Below are 24086 nucleotides of genomic sequence, written 5' to 3'. Positions count from 1 at the left end.
TATCCGGTTCATTAGATCCATAAAGGCAGCAGGCGCATTAGTGAGTCCGAAGGGCATTACTACGAACTCATAATGGCCATATCTCGTTCTGAAGGCAGTCTTAGGTATATCCTCGTCCTTTACTCTGAGTTGATGGTATCCTGACCTGAGGTCGATCTTGGAGAACACCCTCGCTGTTCTGAGCTGATCGAATAAGTCCTCAATCCGAGGCAACGGATACTTATTTTTAACAGTTGCCTGGATAAGCATCCGATAATCGATGCATAACCGAAGGGATCCATCCTTCTTCTTTACAAATAGTACCGGGGCTCCCCACGGTGACACACTCGGTCGGATGAACCCTTGTTCCATCAGTTCTTCCAACTGACACTTCAAATCACTGAGTTCAGCTGGCGCCATTCGATACGGGGCTTTGGATATCGGCGCTGTTCCAGGTAAGGATTGAATTCCAAATTCAACCTCACGAAGTGGCGGAAGTCCTGGCAATTCCTCAGGAAATACATTGGGAAACTCCCGTACCACTTCCAAACTCTTAAGGGGTTGGTCATTGGATTTTTCCACCGAGAGACTCAACAGGAAGGCCACACAACCCTTCCTAAGGTATTTTTGTACCTTAAGTGCTGATATGAGCCTTTTCTGTGGAACAGGCTTGGATAACCGGTATTCCATCTTAGGCAATCCGGGTCGAGATAGAATTACTCTGCCCTCGCGGCACAAAATCTTGGCATTATTCTGAGCCAACCAATTCATTCCCAGAATGACATCGTACTGTATCATATCGATCAGGACGGCGTCAGTAGGCAAGTGTTGCCCTGCTATCTCAATATCCAAATTTTTCACACACCGGATACATTTGGTGCGTGAACCCAACGGGTTATATACTTTGATCATTTTATCAATCGGTTGCACCGAGGCGTGGAGTTGTTCGGTGAAATCGTCAGAGATAAACGTATGAGTAGCACCACAATCAAACAAGACGTAAGCTGTATGTCCATTAACAGGTACGGTGCCTTCAATGAGGTCACCGGTTTCGACTTGTTCAGTCGTTACAGCGTATACACGACCTGCAGCAGGCCTTTGTTCTACTCTAGGTGGAGGTCGTTGAAACTGAGAACGTTGTGGTGCTGGTCGAGAGGGTCCGGCAGATCCAGCATTACTCCTCTGTTCATCTGCAGCCTTCTTGGCGCAATCCCTTATAAAGTGGCCCATCTTGCCACAATACAAGCACCCATCAATGTCACGAGGACATGGCTTTCCAGGGTGGTTCATACGACACCTTGGGCAGCTGAAGTTGGACTGCTGACCATTCAGAATTGGGTTCTGTCTTGGCCTCACGACTTGCTGAGTGTTGTTCCCTCCTTGGAACTTCTTCTTTTGAAAGGGTTGTCGTGAACCCTGGCCACTTGGGAACGTCCTTTTACGATTCCCACCATTCACTATGGGCTTTTTTGCTACGATCACTTTAGATCGTGCCCAGTCCTCTTGGATTTTTGAAGCTGCTGCTACCGCAGCCTGAAAAGTCGAAGGCATGCTTGTTATCACTCGAGATCGCAGCCCTTCGCGCAGACCATTCACATATTTGTCGGCCCTTTCTTGGTCTGTTTCGAACAATCGAGAGCAGTAGCGCTCTAGATTCTGAAATTTGGTGGTATAGTCCATTAGACTCATACCGCCCTGTTCCAACTCCAGAAACTCCATCTTTTTCTTGTTTCTGGAATGCAACGGGAAGTAGTTATCCATAAAAGTCCTCCGAAAGTCAGTTCAAGGAATGACTTCGACTTGTGAGAACTGGATAAGTTTAGTGGTATCCCACCACTTCCGTGCATTATCTTTTAATCGATACGTGCCAAAGTTGGTCTTTTTCTCTTTTGGTACTCCCAGTACTGAGAAGGCACGTTCTGTCTCTTCGATCCAACTCTCCGCGAGCTCAGGATCGGCTCTGCCAATGAAAACTGGCGGGTCAAGCTTGAGGAACTTCTCATAAGTCACTCCTCCCAAGTGCTCGTTTCGTGGTGCGACTGGTTCTGGCCTCGTTTCACGGATGGCGGTAACCAGGTTGTTGAGTGTCTCTAACAGGAATCCTTGCGTATGAGACTCCTCGCTTGGTATGGTTCTCCTCGTCGTAGGAGCCATTTATCTATGCACACACAAGCACTTATTTTTAGTTTCTTAATGTATATATGGAAGTAAAAGCTTTATTTACTTAATATACATCACATTTACACAAGCATCGCCTTAAACAAAACGTCATGCCGCACTGGCAGACTTTAGGCGTTGAGAAACTATATACATGAGTCTACTGACTCCAAAACATCACCAGTCTTTTTAAGACTTGGATTTCTTTGATGAAGACGAACTCCAAAAGGTCCATCTATTGCCACATGGCCTTTGTGCAGACACTACTAGCTTTGGCTTGGGCGGCACTTCCGCACTAGCAAGCGAATACTGGGGATATATGAGAGACTCCAGTCCACTTTCCCAGTCAGCAAGATCAAGACTCTGGGAGTCTGGAATAATGATCGGCGAACAGAAAGAATCCCCTCTTTTGTTCCTACCATTTAAGCTCGGCATATGTGATGCCGGATGGTAGCTTGGCGAGTGATAGACCTCCGCAGGGAAGTTCAAATCAAAATCCCTCAGCCTTGGTAATTCATCAAAAGATGTTGGGGTATGGTTGCTCCCAACACTAGAGTGATGCGGTCCACTGACACGCGAAGTCTCATCCCTGAGACCCTTTGAAGCCCGCCGACCCATATCGGTGGTATATTTCCTTTGTCATTCATTGGCGGAATGCCCATCTTCGCCACAGTATTGGCAGTCTTGGACTTCATACGGGCATATCCACTCATCGTGCATGACCTTGCAGCGATAGCAGTATCCACGCGAGTCATGAGTTGCCATCTATACAAAGATGCACCCAGATCAGAACAAAAGTATAAAAACATATACTTATAGTGCGATATCGGGACCATGACGGATCTTGAACCAGGTTTCTCAGACACATGCTCTGATACCAATTCTGTAACGCCCCGGATTTCCAAAACAAAGCTAAGTTAAAATTTTCGTGAATTTCTTTTTTTTTTCTTTGCAGCGGAACTTAGAAAAGCTTTTAGCAGCGGAATAAGACGATAATGAGTCGTCGGTTTTAAAAAACTCCGAGCACGTTGCAGGTATGTGGCCAAGCAATTCATTGACCACCAAGGTGTTCCATTTTATCGAAAACTCATGTTTATTACAACACTACTGCTTAGAAAAGCAGTGTAGGTTCAATAAAAGGAAGCAGTACAACTCTGTCTAGAGAAACCCTGGAACTCGATGTCGCCTTGCTCCGCATATCGCCACGCAGGTACAACACCTGAAATCCCCATGAAACGGGGTCAGAACCACTGATGGTCTGGTAAGCATGCAGTCATACATCCATTCAACTTAAATACAATAATGACCACTCAGGGTCGCAATGCGCAATAACGACGCTCAAGCCTCCAAGACTTAGCGTATATCGCAGGAGCCTCCTCAGGGCTATGAGTTGAACATCCGCTCAAGTCTTCATGACTTAGAGCAAGCCTTTTCAGGGCTGTGATTTGAATAGCCGCTTAAGTCTCTACGACTTAGCCATGACCTCTTCTGGGTCTCAAAGTGATGTCTAGCTCAAGTCTTCATACTTGGCACATCCGTATCCCATGCATCTAAGGACAACTCCTCGAGCTTCGCTTAGTCGTGCGGATACAACACGGGTCTTTGCCCAGTCGGTCCAGTAGTATACCGAACATGACACCTTCACAAAGGTTATGCAGGACTGACTCAACACGTCATCCACTCATACATTCAAAACATCACTGTACCTAGAACTAATGCATTGTTTGATAATTAACCGCTCCCGCCTTTGGTACGCAGGTAGAGCTATTGTCCGGGCATCAACGCGACGTTCTGGGGGTTGATTATTCTATGTATTTTAGATACCCCAGAGGCCTGTTGACCCTATCCATAGTAGGGCAGTGTGTTTCAACTGGGAGAATCCTACTAGGCCCATATTCGGATGCATCCTCTACTTGCAGTAGTTGGGTTAAATCCTTAGATCTTAAGGATAACCACGACCCCAAAATCCATGAGTGACTGAGGCCATCGTGGACTCTATCAGGTCCAAAGTAAAATACATGTCACTCAAGGCTGTACCATCACTGTCATTCCACAGTGAGCATAATTCCTGAAGGGGTCTGCCAGTCTTACAATTACTTGGACAGAATCTGCATGCCATTTAGGCAGCCCGTGCTTTCAGCACTACGGGAGTATGTACCCGACCCCATTCAGTCTTCCCCAACACAGTCATTACTGAGGGGGTACCCCTAACACGATCTTCAACCGCGGGGTATGTGCGACCTTAAGTCTTATTCATATGCATGCAGAACACCGCTCTTTGGCACTTCGGCCACCACGAGCATCACACCTCTTTGGGTGGAAACAACACACTCTGGCTCATCAGCCCTTACGAGTCTGGTTGTGTAACCGTTCTCAATGAGAATTCATATGACTCGATCTAAATAGATCGGCTACTCGGCGTATTTTTACGCAACGAGTCCAAACCTAGCCAAGGCGCAACCTCTACTCCGGCTCAGCGGCCCTTACGAGCAAGGTGCCCTTGCAGGCACAAGGATACGAGCCGATCTGGCATCGTTCCATCAACGGACATCATTATGCCGTTCCATTGGTTCCGGCAGCTCTTCTGCCAACCATTTCGTCAGCACCTCCCCTGCTCTACCGGCAGTGGTGCGACGAACCCTTCTATATTGTAGAGGGCAAACCATGAACTGGGTAGCACTCTGCTATATGTCAGAGTATCCTGCTACGTTCTTTCTGAGCTATTCTTAGCTTCTTCAGAAATTTCAGCAGCACTTCCTCTCTTTTACGGAGAAAAGCGTGCGTTTCTTTTATCCATTTCAGCGGCATCTCCCCTCTTTGGTAGGAAATCGCCACGCTTAATTCGGGGAAATGGATGCGCACCGTTGTGCGTACTTTGCATCCAACAAGGTTGCAGGAACCCTGGGCCATAGCCAGGCCATACATAATTAACTTAGTCTTTACGTAAAGAGCATTTTGCCAAAAAGCGAAGCCTTTCCAATAGGGGCTTCATTCGTCAAGCAGAATCTTGAACGAGGAGCGGTCAAGGAATCGCATGGGCGATTTGGAGTTGATCTCCATTTGAACGCTCATTTATGCGTTATATATGTAGTATAAGCAGAAGCCTGTGCTTTATACAGCGGCGGCGTAAAGAAATGCATATACTATTGTTCAGGGTGTGTAACTGAACGAAATATTCTACATATATAACAAAGCAGAAGCCTTGGCATCATTCGACGCGATGGCGTAAGTAAATACATTGCAGAAAGCAGGAGCCTTGGCATCGTTCGACGCGACGGCGTAAGTAAATGCATAATCGGAAGTGCAGTAATCGGAAGTGCAGAAAACAGGGAGCCTTGGCATCATACGACGCGACGGCAAAGGTAAATTACATAGCCTGTGCGATATAAGACGCGTCGGCAGAATCAGCAGATATACACCTAGATCCGCATCCAACGATAGTTACGAGGCGAGCGGGTGAACACCGAAGTGTCCTAAAGGGCTCAACCAAGAACTAAAGCGAGATACCATTTTAAAGAACGCATATACTGCGTGTTTGAACATAGATATATCCGACGATAGTTACGAGACGAGCGGGTGAACACCAAAGTGTCCAAAAAGGGCTCAATCAAGAACTAAAGCAAGATACTACTTCAGAAAGTATATTCTATATACAAACAATCAAATACTTGAGAGAGATGGATCAACGAAGCGAACTTACTTCAAATCGTGGAAGAAACGGCTCCGGGTTGCTTCTTTAGCTTCTAGCCTTCCTTCGAGAGGTCAGACTAAGTCAGATGAAGCTGACTTAGTTGAGAAAGAGGTAGAGTAGGTCAAGCTACTCAACCTAAGTGGTTTGAACCAAACAGGGTTCGATCCAAGTCAACTGGGTTCAGCAGGTTCGAACTCAGCTCAAGTAGGCTAGGTTTGGGTTCAGAAATCCAAACCGGAATCTGGACCAAAAAGGACTTTGACTTTGACTTTAAACCCAACTAGGTTCAAGTCAAGTCAACTGGGTTTGGACCAGGTCAAGTGGGTTCAGACCCAGGTCAGGTGGGTTAGGACCAGGTCAGGCAGGCTCAGGCTAAGTCAGGCAGGCTCAGACCAGGTCAGGTGGGCTCAGGTGGGCTAGGCTAGGTAGGGGAGGTTTAGGAGAGAGAGAGAAGGTAAGAGAGAGAGGGGGGGTCGAAATTATGAGAAGAGAGAGAGTGGGGAGGGCTATTTATAGCCCAAGCCCACCTCCTCTTGGGTTTTTCCATGCCCCTTTTACCCCTTGGCTTCTTTTAAATTCCTGGAGGTTCCTTTTGAGGTGGGGCCCACAAGATATTTCCATAGGTTATTTTGTGGGTCCCACAAGATATTTTCTGAGGAATATTTCTGTGGGTCCCACCAATATTTCTGTGGGTCCCGCAAGAATTTCGGGTTTCCGGCAATTTTTTTCCGAAAAAATCTGAGTACGCCATTTTCTTCGTATTGACGTAACTAAGAAAGTTGGCTTGTACGAATCTATTGATTTCGTTTAGTTAGGAAGTTATGGCTTCCAGAGTGTTTGAGCATATATTCGCAATTCGACGAATATCCTAAGTATAACTGGCTCGCAGGAATTGATTCGTTTCGCATTCTGAGAAGAAATGCTATTTTTACCGGTAAATGCCTCATGAATTTTATTCAGATATTTTCTGAAAAATTGCGGGTCTTACACTGGAACTCGATGCCGCCTTGCTCCGCATATCGCCACGCAGGTTCAACACCTGAAATCCCCATTAAACGGGGTCAGAACCACTAATGGTCTGGTAAGTAGGCAAACACCTATCTATTCAACTCAAGTAAATGCATAGACCACTCAGGGACGCAGTTCGTAATACGACGCTCAAGCCTCCATGACTTAGCGTATATCGCAAAAGCCTCATCAGGGCTATGAGTTGAACATCCACGCAAGTCTTCATGACTTCGCATAAGCCTCTTCAGGGCTGTGAGTTAGAATAACCGCTTAAGTCTCTACGACTTAGCCTTGACTTCCACAGAGTCACGAATGGATGTCTAGCTCAAGCCTTTATGCTTGGCACATCCGTATCCTACGAATCTAAGGACAGCTCTCCGAGCTTCACTTAGTCGTACGGATATCAATGGGGTTCTTTCCCAATCGGTACAGTAGTATACCGACCATGACACCTTCACAAAGGTTATGCAGGACTAACTCAACAACGTCATCCACTCATATATTCAAAGTAGCGCTGTACCTAAGCTAATGCTTTGTTTCGATAATTGCACCTCCCCCTGGGCTTAGGGGACTCATATCTGGGCGACAACGCGACGATCTGGGGGTTGATTATTCTATGTATTTTAGATACCCCAGAGGCCTGTTGACCCCATCCCCCTAGTAGGACGGTACAGCATACCGGAAGAGATCCTTACTAGGTATCCGAATGCATTCTGCTACTGCAGTAGTTGGGTTCAATCCTTAGATATTTAAGGATAACCACGACCTCCATACCTCTGAGTGACGAAGGCCATCAATGAACTCTATCAGGTTCGGGTGAAATATATGTCACTCAAGGCTGCGCCATCACCGTCTTCCTCGGTGAGAAATTCTGAAAGGGGCCTGCCGGTCTTACAATTACTTGATGAACATTGCATTCCTATAGGGCAGCCTTTGAGAAGTATGTACCCGACCCCAATCAACCACACGGTTTTCACCGTGGAACAAAGGTTTTATTCATATGCATGCTTAACTCTGCTCTCGGCACTTCGGCCTTGACGAGCACTTCACCTCTTTCGGTGGAAACAACACACTCCGGCTCAGCGGCCCTTACGAGTCTGGTTGTCTGATAATTCTCAATGAGCATGCACATGACTTGATCTCTACGGATCGGCTACTCGGCGTATTTTTACGCAACGAGCTCAGGACCTTGTCAAGGCGCTACCACTACTTTGGCGCAACGGCCCTTACAAGTATGGTGCCCTTGCAGGTGCCAGGGAGACGAGTCCTTCTGACATCGTTCCAACAAAGGACATCATTGTGCCACTTAACGGGTTCTGGCAGCTCTTCTGCCAACCATTCTGTCAACACCTTCTCTGCTCTACCGGCAGTGGTGCGACGAACCTTTCTACATCGTAGAAGGCGTTCCATAACCGGGTAGCACTTTTGCTACGTTCTTTCTGAGCCATTCTTAGCTCCTTCAGGAATTTCAGCAGCACTTCCTCTCTTTAACGGAGAAAGCGTGTGTTTTCTTTTATCCATTTCAGCGGCATCTCCCCTCTTTGGTGGGAAATCGCTACGCTTAACGCGGGAAATGGATGTGCACCGTTGTGCGTACTTTGTATCCATCAAGGTTGCAGGAACCTTGGGCCATAGCCAGGCCATACGTAATTGATTTAGTCTTTACGTAAAGAGCATTTTGCCAAAAGGCGAAGCCTTTCCAATAGGGGCTTCATTCGTCAAGCAGAATCTTGCACGAGGAGCGGTAAGGGAATCGCATGGACGATTTTGGAGTTGATCTCCATTTGAACGCTCACTTACGCGCCATATATGTAATATAAGCAGAAGCCTGTGCTTTATACAGCGGCGGCGTAAAGGAAATGCATATACTATTGTTCAGTGTGTGTAACTGAACGAAATATTCTACATATATAACAAAGCAGAAGCCTTGGCATCGTTCGACGCGACGGCGTAAGTAAATACATTGCAGAAAGCAGGAGCCTTGGCATCGTTCGACGCGACGGCGTAAATAAATGCATAATCGGAAGTGCAGTAATCGTAAATTGCAGAAAGCAGGAGCCTTGGCATCATACGACGCGACGGCAAAGGTAAATTACATGGCCTGTGCGATATAAGACGCGTCGGCAGTATCAGCAGATATACACCTAGATGTGTATCCAACGATAGTTACGAGACGAGCGAGTGAACACCGAAGTGTCCTAGAGGGCTCAACCAAGAACTAGGGTGAGATACTATTTTGAAGTACGCATATACTGCGTATTCGAACATATATATCCGACGATAGTTACGAGGCGAGCGCGTGAACACCGAAGCGTCCTAGAGGGCTGAACCAATAACTAAAGCAAGATACTACTTCAGAAAATATATGCTATATACAAACAATAAAATACTTGAGAGAGATGGTTTAATGAAGCGAACTTACTTCAATTTGAGGAAGAAACGACTCTGATTGCTTCAAACGCTTCGAACGAGGCTCGACTTCGAAAAAGGATCAACTTCGAACTTTGGACGAAATAGGACTTGGACTTTGACTTTGAACCAAACCAGGTTCAAGTCAAGTCAACTGGGTTCAGACTTAGGTCAAGTAGGTTCAGACCTAGGTCAGGTGGGTTAGGACCAGGTCAGGCAGGCTCAGACCAGGTCAAGCAGGCTCAGGCTAAGTCAGGCAGGCTCAGACCAGGTCAAGCAGGCTCAGGCTAAGTCAGGCAGGCTCAGACCAGGTCAGGTGGGCTCAGGTGGGCTAGGCTAGGTAGGGGAGGTTTGGGAAAAGGAGGAGAGAGAGAGGGGTTGGCGATTTTTAAAGAGAGGGGGGCTCCTCTATTTATAGGTTCTGAAACTTGAGCCCCAAGTTTCAGAATCCCCTCTTTACCCCTTGGCTTTTCAGAAATCCCTTCCATGGAAGGTGCTGGAAGGAGCTGGAAGGCTCTGGAAGATGCTGGAAGGTGCTGGAATATTCTAGAATATTCTAGAATATTTTCTCAGAAATATTTCTGTGGGTCCCACCCATATTTCTGTGGGTCCCGCAAGAATTTCGGGTTTTCGGCGATTTTTTTCCGAAAAAATTCTGAGTACGCCATTATCTTCGTATTGATGCCACTAAGAAAGTTGGCTCGCAGGAATCCTTTGATTTTGTTCAGATAGGAAGTTATGGCTTCCAAAGTGTTTGAGCATATATTCGCGATTCGACGAATATCCTAAGTATAACTGGCTCGCAGGAATTAATTCGTTTCGCATTCTGAGAAAAAATGCTATTTTTACCGGTAAATGCCTCATGAATTTTATTCAGATATTTTCTGAAAAATTGCGGGTCTTACAAGGATAGCTAGAAAATATTGTCAAAATATTAAAAATTATTGTTGATTCAAAATAATTTAAAATGATGCACATTGTTTTGAAAATATTCCCTCTTTTCTACCTGAAGTATTACCTCTGACTGGGCGTAACTTCGTAGAATCCAGATTCGAATTCAAATTTCTTGCAATCGACTTTCTTTCAAGGAGGCTATCAATTTCCTTGATATGAATAGAAAAGAGAGTATTCTTGATATTGTGAAAGCAATTGGTGAAGGAATATTGATAATAGAATTTCACAAATTTTAAAGAAGATTCTTGACAGATTCGGCAGTCTGATATCCTGGGATTCTTTTCTCATGATGATCTTTCTGCCCACTTTTTTTTTTTTGACAGAATTAGAGCTCTCTTAGGCTTTTGGGGATTTTATTACATCATCCTTCATTTTGGAGATGTCCTGACTTTTCTCTCTCTCTTTTTTTTAGAAGGGTATGTCACAAACTCCTTCATCTCAGAGATGCTCCGATCCTTCTTTTCTCTCAGGGATTATATTGACGGTTATTGGCTCTTTGGTTGGAAATCTCTTGATGATAGCAGAAACTAAATATCCTTTAGGGTTTGTCGGGAGGCCCATCGCAGTCACCTTCATCTTGACGGTGCTCTGAACTTTCCCTGGAAGGATCCGTCACAAACTCCGTCATCTTGGAGATGATTCGAATCTTCTTTGGCCCCGGGGGTCTACTCGCCTAATTCGCCTTCATCTTGACGACAGTTGAGAGATCCCTTTTGCAGATATTTAATTGCAGCTTTAGGTGATTGAGGAGATATAGGGATTGAATGGATTTTTCTGTATCACCCAGAATATTTCGACTGCTTTATTTTCCAAGAATGATCTTTAAAAATGTGCCATTGACTGCGATCAATACCGATCACTTATGGCTTTGCAACAATATTGAATTTCCTTTGCTGGCCATATCGGGGATTTATTCTTCATCCTTTTGGTTGGCCAATAGAAAAATTTTGAATTTTGAATCCTTCTTCGCGAAAGCTTTGTCCTTTCGAAAGTAATACTGAAGGTATTCTGAAGTAATGTTTTTGTACAATAAAAATTTTGAAATCAACAAATATTTAATGACAAATTGGCAAAATGTTCTTGAAATCCTTGGTGAGAGCAAGCATCTGAAGCACAACGCAACGCACCCATGACAAAATTTTTCTTCTCCTTTCCCCAAAGGAGAAGATTCAGAAATTGGAAATAGGAATTACTCCTCTCTTCCTTGAAGAGGAGGTGTTTGCAAAACGAACTTTCGAAGAGAAATTAAGTTTTCGTCAAAACTTCCTAACATTAGGCTTCTCTTATGGAAAGGGGCCCGGTAATGATGAGGTCGGTGAATTGGTCATGAAGGAACGAGTCCATCACACTCTCCCTGAGAAGAGGGTCCTTCATGATGAAATGGCCTAGTTTGAAATTGTGGTCACAAGGAAAGCGAGCTTCCATCGAAGCTCTCCCTGAATTAAGGGTTCCTTGTATGAAATTGGAAATTTGTTTTGCAAATGGTTCACATAGACACGAGTCCCTTCAAACTCTCCCTGAAAAGGGGCTAGGTGAACAAAGGATAGCATGCGAAAAGAACGAGCTCCCTTGAACTCTCCCTGTACAAAGGGTCTCTCGCAAGAGGAAATGATTGGAATTGGTATGAAATTGGAATTTGGAAAATTTGAAATTTGGAATTTGAAATTGGAAATTTGGAAATTGATATTTGGAAACTAGAAATTGATTGACTCGAAGGTCAAAATTGGTTGACCCAAAAGTCGAAATTGGAAATTTGGAATTTAAAAATTGGAAATTGGGAAATTGATTGACCCGAAGGTCGAAATTGGAAATTTTGGAAATTGCTTGGCCCGAAGGTCAAAATTGGAAATTGAGTGACCCGAAGATCGAATTTGAAAATTGGTTGACCCAGAGGTCGAAATTGGAAATATGGAAATTGGGTGGCTCGAGGGCCGAATTGGTAATTGGAATTTGAACTTTGATGAATGATCAACACAAAGACTGAACCCGAGAGGTTGACTGATACGATCCACCAGTGAGACACTAACACAAGTGCTCAATCTTGAAAGAACACCAGCATGAATACCGGGTTTTCAAAAAATGTCAACATAGACATTGGATTTTAAAAATATATCAGTTCGAGCACTGGATTTTGGAAGTGTACCAGTTTGAGCACTGGATTTCAAAATTGTACCAGTTCAAGCACTGAGTTTTGAAAATATACCTTGTTTTTAATTTGAAATTTGAATTTTTAAAAGAGACCTATGCTCTTAAAGTATTTGGGAATTGTAACGAGAATGATTGTCGAGGTCTCAGGATTATCCCTTATCCTGAATGGGTAGCGAACTTGATGCAAATGCATGCCAATGAATGCAGATGTATGCAAATATGAAAATGATATAAATGAATGCACATGCGTGCAAAATGAGAGATTTGTTTATCCTGCCTGCATACAGGATATTTGTAGATAAAAACAAAATTTAAAAAAAAATGCCCCAGTATAACTGGGAAAGGAGAATTTAACCATTATTGAACAAAATTTGGAGGAATTACAAAGAATAAGACATGGTTTAAGTATAGAATTTTTTCAAATGCCGAGCATTGATGGGATCTGGTAATTCCACTCCGTCGACATTTATGAGCCGATATGAATTACGAGGTAATGCCTCTTTGACAACATAGGGACCTTCCCAATTTGGTGACCACTTGCCACCTGGGCGGTGCTTGAGATAAGCCGTTGATCTGAGCACTAGATCATTGACACGAAATTTTCTTTCAATGACTGATTTTGCATATTGTCTGGCTATCCTCTGACGATATGATTGAGCGTACTCTGCTGCTCTGAGTCTTCTTTCATCTAGCAAATCAAGCTGTACTAGCCGCTGTTGCTGATACTGATCAAGAGGTAATTCGAGAAGTGATGCAAATTTCAGAGCAGGTTTCTGAACATGTAGAGGCAATACTACTTCGGTTCCGTAGACAAGTTCTGACGGAGTAGCATTAGTTGGAGTTCGAATGGTGGTTCGATACGCCCACAATGCATCATGAATCTTCTCATGCCAGTCACGGCCTGTTTTGAAAGTTCTCTCCAGGATTCGAATCAAAATCTTATTGGTGGCCTCTGCTTGGCCATTTCCTTGAGGATAATAAGGAGCGGAGAAATGATGATGAATTTTGAACTTCAAACAAAAAGTCCTCATTCTCTCATTCTTGAAATGACTGCCATTATCTGACACAATATCATGTGGTATGCCGAAACGACATAGGATATTCTTATGGATGAATGAGACCATATGTCGACCTTCTACTGTGCGTAGAGTGACTACTTCTACCCATTTAGTAAAATATTCTGTTGCAGCAAGAAAATATTTATGGCCATTTGAAGCAGAAGGAGTAATGGGGCCAACAACATCAAAAGCCCACATAGAAAATGGCCATGGCGAGACGACAGATTGCAAATATGTCACTGGCGCATGAATGGAAGGTGCATGCATCTGGCATTGAACGCACTCTTCACAAAACGATAACAATCTTGTTGCATAGTTCTCCAGTAATAGCCTGCTCGGATGATTTGTTTGACAAGAGTTTGGTAGCCAACATGACCACCGCAGATACCTTCATATGCTTCTTGCACAACTTCTTTGGCTTCTTCTTCGTCCAAACATCTGGAATATTCAGAGCTGAATCCATGACGATAAAGGACGTCAGCAAGAATAAAATATCGAGCAGACATGCGCTGAATTGCTCGCCGCTCTTTCTTTGAGAGTTCTGGAGGAAATTCGCCAGTTTCAATGAAATTCTTGATGTCATGATACCAGGGCTTCTTCTTTTGCTCAGCCTGGTTTACCTGCTCTACTGAGATGAAAGTAGGTTGATCAAGTCTGCCAATTTCAAAGGAGCGACAAGATTCTTCGTTCCTGAAAGACATGATGGATCCCAGATTGGCTAAACTGTCTGCAATTTGATTGAAGTCTCTCTTGACATGGAAAAGTTGGAATTCTTCGAAATTGCTAACAAGAGCTGAGACGATCTTCTGATAAGGAAGTAACTTCTGATCCTTCACTTGCCATTCAGCTAAGACTTGATTGACGACGAGCAAAGAGTCGCCATAAGCATGCACTCTTTTGACATTGAAGTCTTGTAGAATTTTCAGACCTTGTATCAAAGCTTCATACTCGGCCATATTATGAGTGCACTGAAAATCTAATTTGAGAGAAAAGGGGATCATCTCTTTCTCAGGTGTGATCAACAGAATCCCGATTCCTATGCCTGCCATATTCTTGGAACCGTCAAAGAATAAATTCCAAATTGGGGATTGTTGAATATTGCAGATCCGCTCATCGGGGAAATCATCCTCGACTTTAACATCCTCTGCTAAAGGAAAATCTACTAATTGATCTGCAATTGCTTGGCCGTTGATAGATTGCTGAGAGACATATTCCAAATCGTATTGCATCAATAAAACCTGCCATTTGGCAATCCGTCCACTGAGGAAGGGTTGCTCTAGAATATACTTGAGAGGATTTAATTTGGATAGGATCTTGACTTCAGATGTCAACAGATAGTGTCTCAATTTCTGACACATCCAAACCAGAGCTAGACATGTCTTCTCTATCTGAGAGTATTTCTTCTCATAATCAATGAAGGTTTTGCTCACATAGTAAATGGCATGCTCTATCAGACTGCCTTCTTTGTATTGCGCCAAGAATCTGCCACAAGCCACTTGATTAACTGAAATGTATAGCAGTAGGGGTTTCCCTAATTCTGGCGACTTTAACACAGGAGGATTGAGCAAATATTTCTTGATGCGTTCGAACGATTGCTGACACTCTGGTCTCCATTCGAATTTCACTCCTTTTCTGAGCAAATGATTGAAAGGCTCACATCTCATGGCCAAATTGGATATGAATCGCTGAATTGATTGCATACGTCCCTGAAGGCTACACAATTCTTTCAAATTAGTCGAAGGAGACATGTCAATGATAGCTTTGGCCTTAGAGGGATCAACTTCTATCCCCTTTTTGCTGACTAGAAAGCCTAACAATTTGCCAGATTCGACTCCAAAAACACATTTTTGTGGATTGAGTCTTAGCTTGTAAAGAATGAGCCGCTTGAAAACTTGATTGAGAGTTTCGATGTGATCTTCCTCTTCTTTGGATTTTACCAAAATATCATCGACATAGGCATCCATGATTTTGTGCATCTGATCATGGAAAATGACGGCCATAGCACGCTGATAAGTGGCTCCAGCATTCTTAAGCCCAAATGGCATGACTGTATAACAAAAAGTGCCCCAAGGAGTAGTGAAAGATGTCTTGGACTGATCACGAGTGGCCAACTTGATCTGATTATATCTGGAATATCCATCCATAAAAGAGAACATAGCGTGACCTGCTGTGCTATCAATCAAAAGATCAATATTAGGAAGTGGATAATCATCCTTAGGAGTCGCTTTATTGAGATCTCTGAAGTCAATGCAAATTCGAACTTTACCATTTTTCTTGGGAACAGCAACAATATTTGCTAGCCAATCTGGATAGTCAATGGTTCGAATGAACCCTGCTTTGAGTAGGTCTTCTAGACCTTCCTTAACTTGTTGTTCCACTCGAGGATCCATCTTTCTCAGTTTCTGCTTAACCGGCTTGACATTTGGTTTTAGGATGAGACGATGCTCAACCAATTTGGTATCTAGACCTGGAATGTCCTCATACGTCCACGCGAACACTTCTTCATGTTGCTTGAGAAAACGGGTGAGCCTTCCTTTCTCTTCCGGGCTCAAACTGCTGCCAATCTTGAGAATTTTAGGATCGTCTTCTGATCCAATATTGATATCCTCAGTCGGATCCTGAACTAAGGATGATGGCTCATCTTGTTTCTGAATTGCTGCAAATTCTGGTAATTCTTGAAGAGCTGAATCAAATTTTGCAGGTTCTTCTGACTGCTTTGTAATCTGACTACATTCTGCTCTTATTTTAACCTGATGAATCACTGTTGGCTTTGAAAAGGCCTCTGGATTAAGAACGAGCTTCTTGATAGATTGGGAAGACATTCTGAAAATTGGAGAATAAATCGATTCAGGAAAATCTCCTATCATAAAACAAATTACTTTTGTTAAGAAAATAATTTGAAAGATAAAAGAGAAGAATAATGGCAAATTTTCAAAGATTTGATAACGAGAAGTAAAGAGACAAATGGCATCCAGATAGACAAAGGAAATTTGCAACTTTATTGAAAGATTGAATTGAGGACAATGATTGAAATGAAACGGGATATCATCCTAAATGTGAAAACAAAAGAATAGAAATGAAAGACAAGCAGATGCCCTTAGTGCGTCCCTTTGATAAAGATAGTGCCCTTCTGAGATCTTCTGCCACTAAAGCCCAATCCGGCCCTCTGAGGATAGTGCTGAGGAATTACTGGCTCGAGACGACCATTCCCATTTTTTCCCAGGCCTTGAAAAGGCTGATAACCATGCTTTACTAACAGATCAAATCCCTTTTTGGCCTTCATAAATTGGGAGAACAGTGGATGATCTTTGAATGTACTATAGTCAATTCGTCCTCCAATCTTGAAAAACTGTGGGCCTCTCCATCGAGTCATGGCCACTGTATGTGCTGGTTGTTCAGCCGTCTGCAGTATTCCCGAATTTTCTTCAAAGCTGACCTCATCAATGCCCCTAATGCTAGGGATATCAGTAGTGAAAGTGGGCCTAGGAACCATAGGTTGTGCAAGCCTCTTCTCCGGATCCTCGCCCAAGACTGTTGTGATCATTCCACCTTTTGACCACTTGACACACTGATGCAAAGTAGACGGCACCGCATTCGTGTTGTGAATCCACGGTCGTCCCAACAACAGATTATACGTTGGGGGTACATTGACCACATGAAAGAGGACAGAGTGGACCAAGTAGTCAATGAAAATTTCCAAGAAAATTTTCCCTTTAGCTGTCTGGCCATGATTATCAAACCCGTAGATGGTGATCGGGTCCGGGATATATTCCTCTTCTCTGATGCCCAAAGCTTTGGCTGTCATTTCTGGGCATATATTGAGGTTGCTGCCTCCATCTATCAGCACATGAGGAACGGTCATTCCTCTGGCTCGAATCACAACATACAAAGCGTTGTTGTGAAACACATGCGGCTTAGAAAGATCTTCATTTGAGAAAGTGATTGGAGCATTTGTCATGGCCTGATTGACTATCTGGGCCATGTCTTCAGGAGTTATGCTCGGTTTTACTTTGATTTTCTGCAACAGATCATTCAACACCTGCTGGTGTTTGGTGGAGGCTTGAGCTAAGTCCAAAATTGAGACATTGGATAATGCAGTTATCGGCTGTGGTGTGGATGTCTCATTTTTCTCCGGGGCGGGCTTAATAAAGTGTTTGGGGAGCCATGGCATTTTTTTAGCCACCTCAGGAGATACCCCAGCGGATTTGTCAGATACTTTCATTTTTCTAAAGGCTGCAATGAGGTCCATCTTCTGAGCTTTGTACTGAGCCTGCTGCAGCACAAGGACCTGATGTTGGACTTGTATATCCTTTTTAGAGCATGGCCTGATATGCTCCTGTGGCTGAAAAGGCTGTTCAGAAATGACCGTTGTAGAATGATGGGGAAAGGGTTTCTTCAGAATATCCATATTTTCATCTTCGACACCCTCTACCAGAAGATTCTTATCGATGAGATCCTGAACAATATTCTTGAGAACGAAGCAGTTCTCAGTATTGTGCCCCACTGTTCTGTGAAATTTACAAAATTGATCTTTGAATTTTCCCATGGGAATAGGGGGATCAACCAACCTAGGCAGTTTGACCATCTCCTTGGTCAACATATACTCGAGCACAGTCTCGAGGGATTGGTCTAGTGGAGTGAATTTCCTGTCATAACTCCACCCTTCATGCTTTACTTTTTCTCGGGGCTTCGGTCCCTGTTCTAATTGAAGTGGCTTATTGAATTGAGGGACTGACTTGCCTTTCTGATCGTTCTTGTTGAAACTTCCTGCCCCATAACAGAAATCTTTGTTCTGCCCCTTACAGTGGTTCCAATTATTATTTCTGACAGAATGAGTGAAGTGAGTCTTCTTCTTCTGCTCATTCTGGCCGTTGTTCTTGGTGAAAGTGAAGCCTTCGTAGAAACCATTTTCCATGCTCAACTCGAGCCATTCGGCTCGCTCTGTCAGTTCAATGAATGTCCTTGATGGTGCAGTAGAGATGAGGCCTCTTAGAGGCTGTGAGAAGTTACTCAGAATTAGGGACAAAGCATGTCCCTCTGATATGGGGTCCCTCATCTTGTTGCAAGCTGACCTCCATCGGTGGATAAAATCTCTGGCCTTCTCATTTTCTCTCTGTTTAAGGCCGCAAAGATGGCTGAGGGTGGGAAGTGCCTCAGCATTGAAGAGAAATCGCTCAATGAACATGTTTACCACTTTGTCAAATTCTTTCAACTCAATTGGATTTACATGCTCCGAGTACCATTTAGCTGCGGTTCCCTCTAGACTGCGAGGGAAACATAGAAAAAGTGCACGGTTGTCTCGCTTGAATCTGGAGCATTCAGCGAAGAACATGGCGAGATGAGCTTTAGGATCGCCAGAACCATCGAATTTGATAAACTTTCTGGGGAGATTCTCGAGATTGTCGTCCCCATCCAAACCATCATAGAAGTCTTCGCTGGTGAAGACTTTCTTGCCCTTGTCACGGGCCTGCAGGTCTCGAAGCATTCTTACCACATCTTTGAACTGCGGCTGGTCAGAGTCATTGACAGACTGCTCTTTGAATTTGTGGGCTGACCCCTGCCCCTGGGTAGACTTGCGAAATGCCTGATGGGTCTCAAACTCTTCATCTGAATCTTCCGCTGATTCCTCTTCATCAGTTGCATCAACATGCTGGGCGGCGGGCTTCTTAGATATCTTCAAGGCTTTCTTGACTGCCCGGCCTTTTGTCTTTTGCTTCACCTGTGCTTTCTCTGTACTGGCTTCAGCTTGTTCTGCCAGCATCTTAGTCATCATCTTCTTAAACATGGCATACATTTGAGGATCAATGTCATCCTCAACCTGTTGCCCCTGATTTTTGCCTGAGCGCGGGGAATCCATTTCTTCGTTCGAAGCTGTTGAATATGCGATGCCTTCAACTGATGCAGTTTTCTTTCCTGACCTTGTCTGAACCATTGAATGTCACGAATGCTCTCTGCAGGGCAAAATTGAGGGTTAAGCTTTCGAAAGAGCTTTTGACTGGAAGAAAGATATTTGTTGAGAATTTTAAATGAATGAAAGCATACACTTGCATACATTGTTTGCATTCAATCCCTAGAATTGAGGAGAGTTGTATTTCAACCTAAATCTAATGTGAACATGGAATAATCTCCCTAATATGGTCCTACCAAACCCTACTTAAATCCTATATGCAATGATGTCAGCTTAGGACAGAGTGTAGGCTCCTAAGGTTTGCATGGAAATATAGCTGACATGTGAAGAATAAAGACTTAGATAATATCAAAGCAAAGCAAAAGGCAAAAATTCAACCGGACGGAGACGTGTCCCATCACGGTCGCCAAAACTGTGTTCATCGCAAAATTTTTCCTCTCTTGTGGTTTCTCTCTCTTCCTTCTCTTTTCCTTTTCTAACCTCTATTTTCCTCCTTTTTGAAGGGAGAAAAATAAAAGACAGAAAAGAAAGAGAAGAGAAAAGAAAGAAAGAAAGCGAGAAGAGGAACTCTTTTGCGGGTTTTCACTTGACCTTGATTTAAAAATATTTAGCAAATAACTCGCCTCCGTTTTGAAATATATTGCGGGAAAATGGAGAGACGGGATTCGCTCGTCGGTACGAGGTTCAACCGTTCCTAGCGCCTTTACCAGAGGTAATCGAACCAAGGATCGAATTTATGCCTTTTGCTTTGCCTAAATATTATCTAAAAATGTATTCTAAGGATCTAAATGCACGAAGAATCATGCTTGTGCAATGCAAGGATGTATGCTCTTTTTGAAAAAATGTTTTGAAAATTTCCAAGTTATCTGAGATGAACTTGGTTGTTCCCTTGCGACTTACAGTGTACAGTTGCGCTAGAGTCTGTTTTGCTTTTGTTGAGTCTGATGTAAGCTGCCCGGTTCAGGTGAATTAATACCCCGAAGGGGCAGCCCGTATACTTGAACTGTAATAGCCTGCGGGCAAAATTGTGAATGAATTAAATGCGTTGAGCTTTCTTTTGTTCACCCTCGTTGTGATTGCTTCTTGTGATTGCAACTTCTCTCCCTCTATTCTCTCTTGCTCTCTTGCACTCTGATCATAAGCTTCCGCGACCGGCAAGCGAGCTGACGAGTAGGCTTGCGGCGGTAAGGAAGGACCGTCGCGCCGCGCTGGCCCATTGAAGGAAATAGGCCCGTGACAAGTGGTACCAGAGCCCGTTCTCGTGCTGGGGAAGGGACTCCGGAGTCGGTGTCGACAGACACGCCGACAGGCTGCGATTTGTGAGCAAGACATCGTGGCGCCTTATCAACACTTGCGCAACACCAGAGGCAAGGCAGTTGCCGAAGCTGAGGAGATGGGTTCACCTCGGGGCCAAGAAGAGTTGGCTGCAACTGTTAACAAGTTGGTGGAAGATGTGACTTCGCATGATGAAGTGATTTCACGCGCATGTGAATCATTCAATGGATTGAATGATGTGGTGGCGAGCCTGCAAGAGCAGGTGAACTTACTAATGGGGCAGGTCACTTCGTTGACGACTACAGTGACCGATCTTGAGTTGAGGAACCGTACGTTGCAGCGGACGGTGACCCTGAATGGCGGAAATGGTGAGAGACCATCAAGGATTGATGTACCTAGACCCGCAAAATTCAATGGTTCTCGCGACAGCAAGGCCATTGAGAACTTCTTGTTCCAAGTAGAAGACTACTTGGACATCCAAAATGTGACCCTTGAAGATCTGAGGATCAAGGCTGCAGCGGCCTTACTTGATGGTGATGCTATCGCTTGGTGGAGGCGGAAGCGCAATGACATGGAGAGGGGTCAATGTGTGATAGACACCTTCGACGACTTCAAAGTAGAGTTGCGCAACTACTTCATGCCAAGAAATGCGCAGAGACAGACTTACCGAATGGTTCGTGAACTCAAACATACTGGTTCGTTGCAGGACTATGTCCGAACGTTCCAGAAGCTTATGCTGGAGATACCTAACATGCCAGAAGACGACATGCTCAACTGGTTCATTGTGGGACTTCAACCATAGGCACAGTCCGAAGTGGAAAGGAGCAACCCCCGTATTTTGGAAGATGCATACGTGGTGGCTGAGCGCTTAGTTGATACTCAGCGCAAACCTTTCACCCCATCAACCAAAGTTGGGAAGAAGCCTGACCACGGAGGCAAGAAGGATGAGCAGCGCAACGATAAAGGTGAGGCGTCGACACGCCATCAATCCGAAAAGAAACAGAACTACACAAAGCATAACAACAGCAACAAGGGTGCGGTTGTGACATGTTGGTTCTGTGGTGATAGACATATCGCCCGGCAATGCCCAAAGCGCCTTGTAAAGGACGACGGGCAAGCCAATGCTGCACAGGAAGAATGCAGCGATACTGAAGGCAGTGACACTGAGACCATGCAACCGAGGATGGGCGCCATGCGATCGATTAACGCAGCTAGAAGTTGCGCAGCTAAGAACATGCAGGTCAGTAAGGAACTTATGTACGTAGAAGTCATTATGAATGGAAAGTCTACTTCGGCAATGGTAGATTCCAGGGCCACACACAACTTTGTCTCGCGGGAAGAGGCAGAGCGGTTGGGCTTGAAAACAGGGCGAAAGCAGAGGACTATCAAAACAGTAAACTCTGAGGCCAAGCCCATTCTTGGTGAAGCAAGAGATGTGGCTACTCAAGTGGGGAGTTGGGTCGGCAAAGCCAACTTCTCTGTGGTGCCCCTGGACGATTTCAAGGTGATTTTGGGTATGGAGTTTCTACGAAGCCAGAATGTGATGATGCTGCCAAAGTTTAACACGTTGACGATCATGGGATCGGACCTGTCCCACACAGTGCAGTGCCTTACGCAGAAAGGCAAGTCTTCAGTGTTATCAGCAATGCAACTGAAGAAGGGTGTCAAGCATGGGGAGCAGACATTCTTAGTTGCAGTGCGTGCAGATGAAGGGAAGGTAGAAGCAGCAGTGCCGCCGACCCTAGCCCCTCTATTGGAGGAGTTTCGGGGGGTGATGCCTCCGGAATTGCCAAAGCGTCTTCCGCCAAGACGCGAGGTCGACCACAAGATTGAGTTGACCCCGGGAGCAAAGCCTCCCGCAATGGTTCCATACCGTATGGGGCCAGCAAGGTTGAAGGAGCTGCGCAGGCAGCTAGACGAGATGTTGGACGCAGGCATTGTTCGTCCATCAAAAGCCCCATTTGGTGCCCCGGTCCTTTTTCAGATGAAACATGATGGCTCTAAACGGTTATATGTGGATTACCGGGCCTTGAACAAGGTCACGGTGAAGAACAAGTACCCATTGCCATTGATAGCAGACTTGTTCGATCAGCTAGGCAGTGCCCGTATCTTTTCCAAGCTAGATCTGCGATCGGGTTACTGGCAGGTGAGGATTGCCGAAGGTGATGAGCCAAAAACAACTTGTGTCACCCGCTATGGTGCTTACGAATTTCTAGTAATGCCATTCGGGTTGACAAATGCTCCAGCCACGTTCACGACTTTAATGAACCAGATTTTCTACCCTTACTTAGACAAGTTTGTGGTAGTCTATCTGGATGATATCGTGATCTACAGCAGTAACATGGAGGAACATGTCGGGCACTTGCGAACAGTGTTTCAGGTGCTGAAGGAGAATGACCTCTGTGTTAAATGAGAGAAGTGTCTCTTCGGGCAGGAGGAGATCAGCTTCCTTGGCCACGTTGTGGGGCGTGGTGTGCTGCGTATGGATGGGCAGAAGATAAGGGCCATCTAGGAATGGGTTCCGCCAAGCAAAGTGCCAGAATTGCGGTCATTCCTCAGCTTGGCAAATTATTATCGGCGTTTCATCGAAGGTTATTCCCTCATTGCTGCGCCCCTCACAGATTTGTTGAAGAAGAATCGGGTATGGCTCTGGACAGGAGCGTGCCAAGATGCCTTCGAGGGCTTGAAGAAAGCCTTAGTGAGAGAGCCAGTGCTGCGACTGCCTGATCATTCGAGACCCTTCGAAGTCCACACTGATGCCTCAGACTTTGCCATTGGCGGGGTTATTATGCAAGACGGGCATCCGATCGCATATGAGAGTCGTAAGCTGAAGGATGCAGAGAGGCGGTACACAGTGCACGAACGTGAGATGACCGCCATTGTGTATTGCCTCAGGACCTGGCGGCACTACCTTTTGGGTGCCGAGTTCGTCGTCAAGACGGACAATGTGGCCACGAGCTATTTTCAGACGCAAAAGAAGTTGACGCCCAAGCAAGCTCGATGGCAGATGTTTTTGGCTGAGTTCGACTTTGCCTTAGAGTACAAGGTTGGAAAAACCAATGTTGTGGCGGATGCTTTGAGCCGTAGGGCTGAATTAGCTGCTGCGCGCGCAGAGCCTTCTGAAGTGCATTTGGAGGGTGCATTGCTGATTCGCATCCGCGAGGGTACACAGCAGGATCCGACCGCACAACACCTTGTTTCTCTGGCGCAGGCAGGGAAGACTCGACGATTTTGGCTACAGGATGGCATCCTGGTAACAAAAGGGGGACGCATCTTTGTACCACGGTGGGGAAGCCTTCTTGGTCAGGAGCGGACCTTAGCACTCCTTGAGCGCGGCTACTATTGGCCGCAGATGAGAGACGATGTTGAGGGGTATGTGCGGACATGCCTCATCTGCCAGCAAGATAAGGGGACAAACCAGAAGGCTGCCGGTCTCCTTGAGCCTCTACCAATTCCAGAACGTCCTTGGGAAAGCATCTCTATGGACTTCATCGTTAGT

This window comes from Nuphar pumila, chromosome 8, assembly GCF_984573655.1.
Source record: "Nuphar pumila chromosome 8, dmNupPumi1.hap1.1, whole genome shotgun sequence".
In the NCBI taxonomy this organism is placed as follows: Eukaryota; Viridiplantae; Streptophyta; class Magnoliopsida; order Nymphaeales; family Nymphaeaceae; genus Nuphar; species Nuphar pumila.
This window is presented reverse-complemented; position numbering follows the sequence as displayed.